This window comes from Salvelinus sp. IW2-2015, linkage group LG7 (genome assembly GCF_002910315.2).
Source record: "Salvelinus sp. IW2-2015 linkage group LG7, ASM291031v2, whole genome shotgun sequence".
In the NCBI taxonomy this organism is placed as follows: domain Eukaryota; kingdom Metazoa; phylum Chordata; class Actinopteri; order Salmoniformes; family Salmonidae; genus Salvelinus; species Salvelinus sp. IW2-2015.
This window is the reverse complement of record NC_036847.1, coordinates 32,116,254-32,130,047: the sequence shown is the minus strand read 5'-3', so window position 1 is coordinate 32,130,047 and position 13,794 is coordinate 32,116,254. Positions and strand designations below refer to the sequence as shown.

The window sequence follows — 13,794 nt, the reverse complement described above, 5'->3', positions numbered from 1 at the left end:
ACAGAGGAACAGAAGAAGTACTACAACGCCATGAAGAAACTGGGTTCAAAGAAGCCCCAGAAACCCATTCCCAGACCACAGGTTGGCTGTTGCTCTCTGCTTTTATTAGCCTGGCTTTTTTTATGGAGTGATATTGGTGCCAACAGTTTGTTGGCAGTAATATCACTCCATATTTGTTTAGCCAGCTCAACACACAGTATGGGACAAGGCTCGGTCTTTATGGTGTAAAACACTGCCACAAAAGAATGAAATCAGTATTGTCAGTATTTCGTTGTTGACGGAACACTGAATAGTGATATGGAAAGATAACAGAGACTGTCGCCTTGTTGCTAGCGCCTACTCAACTTTGCAGTTTTCTGTTGTTTTCAGTGTTGTTGTTTTTTGTTGCATTATTTGAACTATTCTCATGTGTACTTTTTTATTCTTGTATGTATTTATTTTATATGACTTATACATAACTGCATTGTTGAGGAAGAGCTTGCAAGGAAGCATTTCACTGTACTGTTTACACCTGCTGTATCCTGTGCATGTGACAAATAAACTCTGATTTGATGTTAACACTGAACTATTGATTTCAATCGATAACATATTGATTTCCCTGCGATTAACAAAATGTGTGTGTGTGTGTCGTCGTCGTTGTTGTTGTTGTTGTTGTTGTTGTTGTTGTTGTCTGTGTGTGTGTGTTCTCTGCATGCGTACGTTTCTGTCTGTGTGTGTGTGTGTGTGTGTGTCTTGCTGTTGTCTCCTTGTCTCTACAGAACTATATCCAAGGGTTGGTGTTTGACTTTGTGACCCAGCAAGTGTTCGACATCTCCATTATGATGTTGATCTGCCTCAACATGGTCACCATGATGGTGGAGACAGACGACCAGTCGGATGAGACGGAGAACATCCTCTATTGGGTCAACTTCATCTTCATCGTGGCGTTCACCATCGAGTTCGTACTGAAACTCTTCGCCCTGCGCCACTACTACTTCACCAATGGCTGGAACGTGTTCGACACGGTCGTAGTCGTCCTGTCCATCGCGGGTGAGTGGAGTGGGGCTGTGTCTAAAGTGGTACCCTCTTCCTTATTTAGTGCACTACTTTTTTACCAGGACTCATAGGACTCTGGTCGAAAGTAGGTCACTGTATTGGGAATAGGGTGCCATTTTGGGCGCATACTGTACAACACCATGATCATAGAAAGCCTCCGTAGACTCAGCCAGACTTTGGTTTATCTACTGAGTACTCTTTATTTAATGTACTGTTTATTTAACTAGCCAAGTCAATTAAAAACAAATTCTCATTTACAATGACGGCCTACACCGGCCAAACCCGGACGACGCTGGGCCAATTGTGCGCCGCCTTATGGGACTCCCAATCACGGCCGGTTGTGATACAGTCTGGATTCGAACCAGAGTGTCTGTAGTGATGCTTCTAGCACTAAGATGCTGTGCCTTAGACTGCTATGCCACTCGGGAGCATAGACAGTATATCTTTCATACACAGTATATTTGGGATTTCAGAAAGCAGCTTTTCTATCAAACAGATCAATAAATGACAGGTCTTGGATCTTAATTCGATCACTCTTTTGTTTCTGAGAATTTTCCTGCACCACAGGAAATGCAGATGAGCTTTGTGATTTACATAAATTCACTGAAAACCCACGGTTATATTAACAGTATTGCATTTTTCAGGTAGCATACATTTGGCCAGCTAACAGCCTAACCACTGATTATATCAAATCAAATGTTATTGGTCACATACACATGGTTAGCAGATGTTAATGCGAGTGTGGCGAAATGCTTGTGCTTCTAGTTCCGACCATGCAGTAATATCTAACAAGTAATCTAACAATTTCACAACAACTACCTTGTACACACAAGTGTAAAGGAATGATTAAGAATATGTACATATAAATATATGGATGAGTGATGACCGAACGGCATAGGCAAGATGCAGTAAATGGTATAGAGTACAGTATATACATATGAGATGAGTAATGTAGGGTATGTAAACATTATATAAAGTGGCATTGTTTAAAGTGACTAGTGATACATTTATTACATCCAATTTTTTGTTATTGAAGTGGCTAGAGATTTGAGTCAGTATGTTGGCAGCAGCCACTCAATGTTAGTGATGGCTGTTTAACAGTCTGATGGCCTTGAGATAGAAGCTGCTTTTCAGTCCCAGCTTTGATGCACCTGTACTGACCTCACCTTCTGGATGATAGCAGGGTGAACAGGCAGTGGCTCGGGTGGTTGTTGTCCTTGATGATCTTTTTGGCCTCTTTAAGTTAGACATTGGTTTGAGTCTAGGCTGTTGCAGGGACCATATTAACATCACACCAGCAGTTATGACTGCAGTAAAATTCCATGTGACCTTTGAGACACAGTAATCTCCTTTTATGCACTCTGGACATGCTTTGGTAGTATCCAACTTCCTAACTACCATCAGGTCCTAAAGGCCTGGTACTCAGGGCTCTATTGTCCCTCTAACCACTCTGGCATCAATAAAAATGCAGAGAGAAAATCACATCAAACACTTATCATCAACACAGTAGACCTATAGTACTTTAAAAACTCACCTCACTGTGATGATCAATTTGAAGAAGGAAGTTCAACAGCAGGTTGAAACCGTGTAAAACATGGTTGTTGTGGGTGTTGTTTCAAAGCCTAACACAACGAAATGGACAGTGCTTTCTAAGGTGATGATTCATTCAAAACACCCACAACCATATTAGAGCTGATGCATATGCATAGGCTTATGAGCCCAAGACTGAAAGAAAAACCTGAATTAAAATTACGATTGTGCAATTATACAATACACAGCCGACCGCATACAAATGGCAGAAACACATACAACACAACTGATTTAAGATGTCGTTGGTACATAATTGGTCTAGCCTATACTGCAAAATGTAACTAATTTGAGTAATGGCCTTTGAGTGTGGACTGTATTATTATGCATACTGGATGGACTGGTTACCTGATGCTACACTCCAACATGAGTCTGGGAGAGGACGTATAGCCCTAGGCGATGCTGTTGGTTCATTGATTGTGCAGGGCATCTTACAGTTAGCCTACAATTAGTGCATTTGTATTTTATTTTGAATAGTCTAGTAATTCATTGGGTGACACATTACCTTTAGCTATACAGAATATCTCAGCACCATGCGTTTCCATCTCCTCCTCTCTGTCCTTTATTCGTTTCTMGAGCGCGCAGACGGCCTGTCAACAATTTTGTGAAATATGTTTAGTTGCAAAAACATATTACTATTGATGTTCCCGAACAGGTTTCACTTGGTTTCCCAAATGAAGCACTGGGTAGCTGCAGGAACAATGTTGTAGAGCCCACGGCATACGGAGTTTTGGCGGAATATCACTTCTCGGGCAGCCAGAGCATGCTCTTCAAACAGGAATATCACCTGTCAGGCAGCCAGAGCATGCTCTTCAAACAGGAATATCACCTGTCAGGCAGCCAGCAGCATGCTCTCTCAAACAGGAATATCACCTGTCAGGCAGCCAGAGCATGCTCCTCAAACAGGAATATCACCTGTCAGGGCAGCAAGAGCAATGCTCTTCAAACAGGAATATCACCTGTCAGGCGCCAGAGCATGCTCTTCAAACAGGAATATCACCTGTCAGGCAGCCAGAGCATGCTCTCTCAAACAGGAATATCACCTGTCAGCAGCCAGAGCATGCTCTTCAAACAGGAATATCACCTGTCAGCAGCAGAGCATGCTCTTCAAACAGGAATATCACCTGTCAGCAGCCAGCAGGCATGCCTCTTCAAACAGGAATATCACCTGTCAGGCAGCCAAGAGCATGCTCTTCAAAACAGGAATATCACCTGTCAGGCAGCCAGAGCATGCTCTTCAAACAGGAATATCACCTGTCAGGCAGCAAGAGCATGCTCCTCAAACAGGAATATCACCTCTCAGGCAGTGAGAGCATGCTCCTCAAACAGGAATATCACTTGTCAGGCAGCCAGAGCATGCTCCTCAAACAGGAATATCACCTCTCAGGCAGCCAGAGCATGCTTCCTCAAACAGGAATATCACCTGTCAGGCAGCCAGAGCATGCTCTTCAAACAGGAATATCACCTCTCAGGCAGCCAGAGCATGCTTCCTCAAACAGGAATATCACCTGTCAGGCAGCCAGAGCATGCTCCTCAAACAGCAATATCACCTGTCAGGCAGCACATGACCCACTATATAACTGAAGTAGCCTACAAACCGGGCCGGTAGGAAAGCACATGACCCACTATATAACTGAAGTAGCCTACAAACCGGGCCGGTAGGAAAGCACATGACCCACTATATAACTGAAGTAGCCTACAAAACGGACCGGTAGGAAAGCACATGACCCACTATATAACTGAAGTAGCCTACAAAACGGACCGGTAGGAAAGCACATGACCCACTATATAACTGAAGCAGTCTACAAAACGGACCGGTAGGAAAGCACATGACCCACTATATAACTGAAGTAGCCTACAAAACGGGCCGGTAGGAAAGTTCGCGGCCTCCATTCGCTATTTGACTGCATACAAAGGACATTTATTTTCCCCCCTGCTCTGTTCCCTCCCATTTGGGCCATTCTAAATCTAAACTAATGTGGCATATAAATAAAGACAAGATTCRATTGAGAATAGTTTGATGGGTGAAAATATGATCACTTGATGAGAAAACAGCTGTGCAGCCTGAGGCAAGGAACAGAGCACCACTTTTTTGCTACTTTCTCAAATCATCGATAGTCTATAGTCACATTATGCAGCCCATATATGTTTTGATTCTCAGGTGTGTATCATTCACAACTAAAGTTGCCAAATAACTCAAAATCTAGCATACATATAGGACCTGTTTCAAATGATCACTTTTATGCTCAACATAGCTTCTTAATATGCGCACTCGCATGGAGCATGGATAACATAGCACTACAGTAGGCCAACTCATATGGATGCAGTCTATCACAGTGCCATCCGTTTTGTCACCAAAGCCCCATATACTACCCACCACTGCGACCTGTACACTCTCGTTGGCTGGCCCTCGCTTCATACTCGTCGCCAAACCCACTGGCTCCAGGTCATCTACAAGACCCTGATAGGTAAAGTCCCCCCTTATCTCAGCTCGCTGGTCACCATAGCAGCACCTACCTGTAGCACGCGCTCCAGCAGGTATATCTCTCTGGTCACCCCCAAAACCAATTCTTCCTTTGGCCGCCTCTCCTTCCAGTTCTCTGCTGCCAATGACTGGAACGAACTACAAAAATCTCTGAAACTGGAAACACTTATCTCCCTCACTAGCTTTAAGCACCAGCTGTCAGAGCAGCTCATAGATTACTGCACCTGTACATAGCCCATCTATAATTTAGCCCAAACAACTACCTCTTTACCTACTATATTTATTTATTTATTTTGCTCCTTTGCACCCCATTATTTCTATCTCTACTTTACACTTTCTTCCACTGCAAACCAACCATTCCAGTGTTTTTTTAATTATATATATATATTTTTTTATATTTATTATTATTATTTTTTTTTTACCTGCTATATTGTATTTACTTCGCCACCATGGCCTTTTTTATATTTTTATTTATTTATATATATATTTTGTTTGCCTTCACCTCCCTTATCTCACCTCACTTGCTCACATTGTATATAGACTTATTTTTTTCACTGTATTATTGACTGTATGTTTGTTTTACTCCATGTGTAACTATGTGTTGTTGTATGTGTCGAACTGCTTTGCTTTATCTTGGCCAGGTCGCAATTGTAAATGAGAACGTGTTCTCAATTTGCCTACCTGGTTAAATAAAGGTGAAATATTATTATTATTTTTTTTTTAATCTGTTCTTCGGGAAAAAAATATTCATATCATAACGTTTCTTTAGACCTGATTAAAATATATAATGGATGTATTGTGATGGTGTATATTACATTTATTTATAATACTTTTTAAAACGTAGATGTTACAAACGCGCCCATCAGCGGCTTGTATGCGTGGAGGCCGACAGATGCTAAACATGTTTCATGTTGTTAATTAACAATCAATTACAGTGAGACCGGCAGTCTTTTGCATGACAATAACCGTCTGACAAAATGTCATGACTGCCACAGCCCTAGTTGAGTCATGTCTGCTAACTTTGTTGTCTCTGGGTGTCTTGTCTCCTCCACCCTCTTCCTCCACAGGCATGTTCCTGGCTGACATCATTGAGAAGTACTTCGTATCGCCGACCCTCTTCAGGGTCATCCGATTGGCTCGAATCGGCCGCATCCTGCGTCTGATCAAAGGGGCCAAGGGCATAAGGACTTTACTCTTTGCCTTGATGATGTCACTTCCTGCCCTGTTCAACATCGGCCTCCTGCTCTTCCTGGTGATGTTCATCTTCAGCATCTTCGGAATGTCCAACTTCGGCTACGTCAAACACGGGGCCGGGATAGACGACATGTATAACTTTGAGACCTTCGGGAACAGCATGATCTGCTTATTCATGATCACCACRTCTGCAGGCTGGGATGGTCTCTTGCTCCCCATCCTCAACTACCCTCCTGACTGTGACCCAACCATGGAGAACCCAGGTGCACCGTCTACAGGCAACTGYGGCAACCCCTCAGTTGGCATATTTTTCTTTGTCATGTATATCATTATTTCCTTCCTTGTCGTAGTCAATATGTACATCGCCATCATCTTAGAGAATTTCAGTGTAGCAACAGAAGAGAGCGCCGACCCGCTCAGTGAAGACGACTTTGAGACCTTCTATGAAATTTGGGAGAAATTTGACCCCGCCGCTTCCCAGTTCATCACCTTCSMAAAACTGGGTGACTTYGCMGACACCCTRGAGCACCCTYTCCGCGTTCCCAAACCCAACACCATCGAGCTGATCGCCATGGACATGCCCATGGTCAGCGGCGACCGCATCCACTGCCTGGACATCCTGTTTGCCTTCACCAAACGCGTGCTGGGCGACAGCGGCGAGCTGGACATGCTACGCACGCAGATGGAGGAGCGCTTCGTGCAGGCCAACCCCTCCAAGGTGTCGTACGAGCCCATCACCACGACACTGCGCCGGCGCCAGGAGGACATATCCGCACGCTGCATCCAGAAAGCCTACCGTGCTCACCTCCTCAAACGGGGCTTCATCTGCAAGCGCAGGCCCAAGACCAAGCTGGAGAACGGAGGGACCAACAACCAGGAGAAGAAAGAGAGCACAGCCTCCACCGCATCTCTCCCCTCCTACGACAGCGTGACCAAACCTGACAAGGAGAAACAGGAGGAGAACGAGGGAGAGAGGAAAGAGAAGGACAGAAATCAAAAAGATGAGCGGGAATCTAAATTTTAGTCAGGCTTCAGTCACTGTCATTATTACAATACTACACACAGCCAGAAGGAACTCTGAGCCCAACAAACAGACAAATGTATAAAAAATATAATTTGCAAGTTTGCAAGCAAATTCTTTTACGAAAACTACAATTTCATTTTTTACAGACTTCAATTTAACACAAAATGAAGGATCGAGATTCGGCATTGGATAGTTAGGGTCAGTTGAAGCAAAACACAGATGGCGGTGTACATGTTGCCCACGATAAGAATTTAGTTAGGACACCATTATTATCACGAAAGGATTTTACTGCCTGATAATACATTTCTTCTTTATTTCTTGGAAATAATGTGAGGAAGAACCACGATAATATAAATAATTATCAATAATAACTCAATAATAGTGTGCCAGCCATTGACATTCTATATATTAATATATATGTTCAGGATCATCGAAAAGAAGGGAGAAACCTCTGCAAACAAGATGGAGGGAGATTTATTGGAGCAAAGAGTCTCTGACTGCCAGTACCCTGTGTGGACGAGCCCCTGCTGCGAAATGTCCACCACTATGGGAGCACCTCAGGAGAGGAACGGGTCGGAACCTATGTTACAGAACCTTCTAGAACTGTTCTACTACGCAGTCTGACATGGTCTCTGTAACATCCACTTCCTGCACTGTCGTTCTTATCAAGTTTTAAATACGAAGAATGAACGTTTAGAGAAAGAAAGAAAACAGAACAGCCGACAAAGTTTTTACTTTGTCAGTTTGTGCTGAAAATACTTATATCTTTACATTATTTGAGCAGCAAAAAAAAAGAGAAAAAATAACATTTAGCCCATGTCACACTAGTCTCTTTTCATCTTCTCTCGCTTTGTTATRCTAACATTATGAAAAATACATTTTCTACATGGGCTTTCATACTGTCACACTGGGTAGGGGGCACAAGTCAGTGTTTAGACTTGGGCTGAAGAAGGGTGGGGACTCGCTCTGACCGACTGAGTCTCAGATAAATTATTGTGCTCGTTCAATGCATAGATATGACTTGCATGAAGGCATGTTTTGATCAGGAAGCATGCATGATGTAATCATAGTCCACAAGACACTAATTATCTTACTACTCTAATGGCTTGACCATACGTTTGAGGCAGTCCACTGGAAAAATGTTTATGAGAAATATAACTGGAAAATGATTGATATATATATGACACATATATGTCTATATATACAATATTGACGGAATAAAGTGGTGTGACCTACCGTTCACTATAATGTTGCTTTTCAACTGCCAGACCGATCTTTTTATGACGTCCATTGGGATTTTAAGTGAGGATGTAGTTTCACCCTCAGAGGCAAACCTCTATTCTGGCACATTTAAGAAAAACACAAACTATATCTTTTTTTTCTTTTTCTGAGAGGGACAAGCATAGTTGCTGCTGAGTTCTATCAGGAATATATCTTCAGAATGAGAATGAGGATGCAGAGATTTAGAAGACACTTTTCAGACCATTCTAAAGAAACCTAATCTGGGACTTATTAAGAGACCTTGGTTTTTGCATCAAATGTTTACTACCCTTACCTTTGTTGCTACGGTTACCACCCTTACCTGTGGTCTCCAACCAACTCCCTCTTGTTGTTGTTGTGGCAGTACGAACAGGCAATGTTTGATGCCATATCCTGTATATCCATATCCTGTATATCCATATCCTGTATATCCATATCCTGTATATCCATATCCTTCACAGATCAATGTCAGTTAAAATTCTAAAATTCTCCTCCAATGCTTTGTCTGTCTGCAGACAGGGAAGAGCGAGACTTGTATCAGTAGGACTGTAGGGGGAGGATGATGGGAGATGTTGAAACAGCTGATATACTGATGCTTCCATAGATCCTTTCTTCTGGTTTTTATTTGATTCACTTCTGTCCTCTGTCACTCAGTCAGTTCCCTGTTAGACTATCGTTCACTGTGACCCAGTGGCACATCGATAGCCTTTTCTAGACACTTTGAGTTGCCAGCTCTGAAGTTTGTAGATGTCCTCTGATGCAATGCAATCCTTCTCAGAAGAAAGTTTGAATTTCAAGCAGTGTGAATGTATGTGGCATAGTAGTTCGTATCCCAGAGAAAAATCTGCCGATTTTGCTCCTGTAAGTCTCTCTGGATAAAACCGTCTGCTAAATGACTAAAATGTAAATGTAAAATGTAGTTCATCTATAAAGCAGCATAGAGACATAAAAGTGACATAGAAGTCTGAGTGTACATAGAGGGGACCATGGAGGGTACATAGAGCAGCAGGACATGCTCAGCCACTCCTGGCATGATGTACTAAAGGACTGAAAGACGGTCGGCCATCGAAGGCTTAAGGGTTGTACTGTGGAGAATAGAAATATATCTGATTGGATAGACTTATTCAGGGAGGTGGGGGATGGTATAACAAAGGACCAAAGGAGAGACTTAACAGAACCTCTCCTGGACCCTCCACAGTTTCTAGCCTGACTGCCATGAATGAAAATGATCAGAGAAAGTCAAGATGGCATCCGGAGCAGCAGGGAAAATAGTGCTTATGTCTTCAGCAGGAGTGARTGCTGAAAGTCCCATGTTTGTCAGTATATCATTGCGCTTTGTGGGACCTCTTCAACACTGTGTATAGTGTGTGGATGTTGGACCCAGGCTTGCATCATCATGTCATGTGCTAGCAGTCTATTATTTGATTGGTCACCTAGCTGTCTGTTTGATAAATTAAGAATCTGCCTGGGGATGTAAGAAGGTCAAAGTGACGTGACCCGTCCAACCGTCGTTTCTCACAGATCTTCTCTGTCTCTGCAGAATAAAATTCAATTAGACTTTTAGCAGATAGGCCTCGTATGATCAACTCGTATCAAGTCATGATTCATGATTCACAGTAGAATCGGGCCTTTAAGAAAATGTAAGGCAGCTTTGAAGCTACTCAAATGAAACGAGAGCGAGCGCTAGGCTAGGCCGGGCCAAAGAGATGATTTAGATCCCTGTGAGTGACAGGCAGGTGAGACAAGTCGAGACATAACAATAACAGTTCCTCTTAAAGGTATTTGCAGTTTTTTTTCTACACAGGAGTGATGTAATGGTCGTTCATCTATACAAACAAACGGATGCCTGGTCAGACAACAACATAGTATCTAGGGACGCACCATTGAAGCCATCATGGTGTGTTGAACACTGCCTGTACCCGTACCTGATATCCCCATGTTTGTCTATTATTACTATCTAGAGGTCTGTTTACAATATGAAGACATGTCTACAGATAACGTCCGTCTGTTTGACTGCTGCACACTTTAAACCAAATACATTCCCGATTTGATCGATCAATGACGTTACAACCATAAGAGCAAACAATGCCATCCAGTTTCAGCCCGTGCTCATTTTGGATGTCATGTTTTAGATGAATGATGTATTGATCAATGAATTTACTTGGAGAAATAAAATGAACAAAAATAAGAAATATACATGTATGTGCTGTGCAGGCTATGATGACACAATCACTGGAAAAKAATGAACTTTTTAAAAGAAACTATAAATAATGTACTATATTATTTTATTTTATCGGCATGCTTTGTTGTGTTTTTTTGTAAATAGTGAATTTTAAAGAGCTACCACTAATAATGTAAAATGAAACAATAACAGTATAGAACAGCTTCCAGATATGCACCTTTGCCACATTTGTTCCTTTTGGGATTTTTTGTTGTTGACACTTTTCACTTTGTTGACGAAAATTGAATGAAATATAGATATTATATAATACACAAAGATATATACATCTATACATATATATGTCTATATGTACAGTGCCTTCTGAAATGATTCAGACCCCTTGACTTTTTCCACATATTGTTACGTTACAGCCTTATTCTACAATTGATTACATCGTTTTCCCCCCCTCATCAATCTACACACAATAACCCTTAATGACATCACAACACCCCWTAATGACATCAYAATACCCCWTAATGACATCACAATACCCCATAATGACATCACAATACCCCATAATGACATCACAATACCCCATAATAACAAAKCAAAAACWGGTTTTTAGAAAATGTTGCTAATTTATTTAAAATAAAAACTGAAATATCACATTTACACAAGTCTTCAGACCCTTTACTCAGTATTTTGTTGAAGCACCTTTGGCAGCGATTACAGCCTCAAGTCTTCTTCTATGACGCTACAAGCTTGGCACACCTGTACTTGGGGAGTTTCTCCCATTCTTGTCTGCAGATCCTCTCAAGCTCTGTCAGGTTGGATGAGGAGCGTCGCTGCACAGCTATTTTCAGGTCTCTACAGAGATGTTCAATCCGTTTTAAGTCCGGGCTTTGCCTGGCCACTCAAGGACATTCAGAGACTTGTCCCAAAGCCACTCCTGCATTGTCTTGGCTGTGTGCTTAGGGTCATTGTCCTGTTGGAAGGTGAACCTTCACCCCACTCTGAGGTCCTGAGCGCTCTRGAGCAGSTTTTCATCAAGGATCKCGCTGTACTTTGCTCCACTCATCTTTCCCTCGATCCTGACTAGTCTCCCAGTCCCTGTCGCTGAAAAACATTCCCCCAGCATGATGCTGCCACCACCATGCTTCACCGAAGGGATGGTCCCAGGTTTCCCCCAGACATGACGCTTCACATTCAGGCCAAAGAGTTCAATCTTGGTTTCATCAGACCAGATAATCTTGTTTCTCATGGTCTGAGAGTCTTTAGGTGCCTTTTGGCAAACTCCAAGCRGGCTGTTATGTGCCTTTTACTGAAGAGTGGTTTCCGTCTGGCCACTCTACCATAAAGGCCTGATTGGTGGAGWGCTGCAGAGATGGTTGTCCTTCTGGAAAGTTCTCCCATCTCCACAGAGGAACTCTCGAGTTCTTGGTCTCCTCCCTGACCAAGGCCCTTCGCCCCCGATTGCTCAGTTTGGCCGGGCGGCCAGCTCTAGGAAGAGTCTTGGTGGTTCCGAACTTCTTCCATTTAAGAATGATGGAGGGCACTGTGTTCTTGGGGACCTTCAATGCTGCAGAATTTTTTGGGTACCCCTCCCTAGATCTGTGCCTTGACACAATCCTGTCTCTGAGCTCTACGGACAATTTATTTGACTTCGTAGCTTGATTTTTGCTCTGTCATGCACTGTCAACTGTGGGACCTTATGTAGACAGGTGTGTGCCTTTCCAAATCATGTCCAATCAATTTAATTTACCACAGGTGGACTCTAATCAAGTTGTAAAAACATCTCAAGGATGATCAATGGAAACAGGATGCACCTGAGCTCAACTTTGACTCTCATAGCAAAGGGTCTGAATACTTATGTAAATAAGGTATTTTTTTTATTTTTTATAAATGTGCCAAAAAATGTAACAACCTGTTGTCGCTTTGACATTATGAGGTATTGTGTGTAGATTGCTGATGATTTAAAAAAATATATGATCCATTTCAGAATAAGGCTGTAACGTAACAAAATGTGGAAAAAGTCAAGGCATCTGAATACTTTCCGAAAGCGCTGAATATACATATTACAAAATAACACTGTTTGTTTGTCACATTTGATTGATGTGTAACACGTTCAGTCTAAAACTGGTTGGTATTCAGCACCCTACTGTATGTGTTGGGAAATAGCTGATACATTGTCACTGGAGCTGCTGCCATGGATTGTAGCCTGATATTACCATGATGATGAGAGGTTTATGCTACCAGCACATTTCTCACTGTTTTCTGCAAACTTGTCAAACTTTTTTCAACTGCAATAAACAGAAAAAAACACACATACACATTCACACAGACACACAGCAATTCAACCTGACTAATCAGTCATTTGACTAAATTTGTCCCAATTAGATAGTCCGTTGGGTGTGACTGCCTCTTCCAGTGAAGATGGCATCTATCCCAACCAAGGCCTAGTATCTACCCATACATCCACAAGGCCTAAAAGACCTAGTATCTACCCATACATCCACAAGGCCTAAAANCCTAGTATCTACCCATACATCCACAAGGCCTAAAAGACCTAGTATCTACCCATACATCCACAAGGCCTAAAATACCTAGTATCTACCCATACATCCAAGGCCTAAAATACCTAGTATCTATAGATGCATCCAAGGCCTAAAAGACCTAGTATCTACCCATACATCCAAGGCCTAAAATACCTAGTATCTATAGATGCATCCAAGGCCTAAAAGACCTAGTATCTACCCATACATCCACAAGGCCTAAAAGACCTAGTATCTACCCATACATCCACAAGGCCTAAAATACCTAGACCTAGTATCTATAGATACATCCAAGGCCTAAAAGACCTAGTATCTACTCATACATCCACAAGGCCTAAAAGACCTAGTATCTACCCATACATCCACAAGCCTAAAAACCTAGTATCTATAGATACATCCAAGGACCTAAAAGACCTAGTACTCTAACCCATACATCCACAAGGCCTAAAATACCTTAGTATCTACCATACATCCACAAGGCCTAAAAGACCTGTAT

At 42.3% G+C, this 13,794-nt stretch overlaps 1 pseudogene; it reads left to right on the top strand.

Annotated features, from left to right (window-relative positions):
• Positions 1–13,695, top strand: part of LOC111966143 (sodium channel protein type 8 subunit alpha-like) — a 125,413-nt pseudogene extending 111,718 nt beyond the window's left edge.
• The last annotated feature ends 99 nt before the right edge of the window (positions 13,696–13,794 follow it).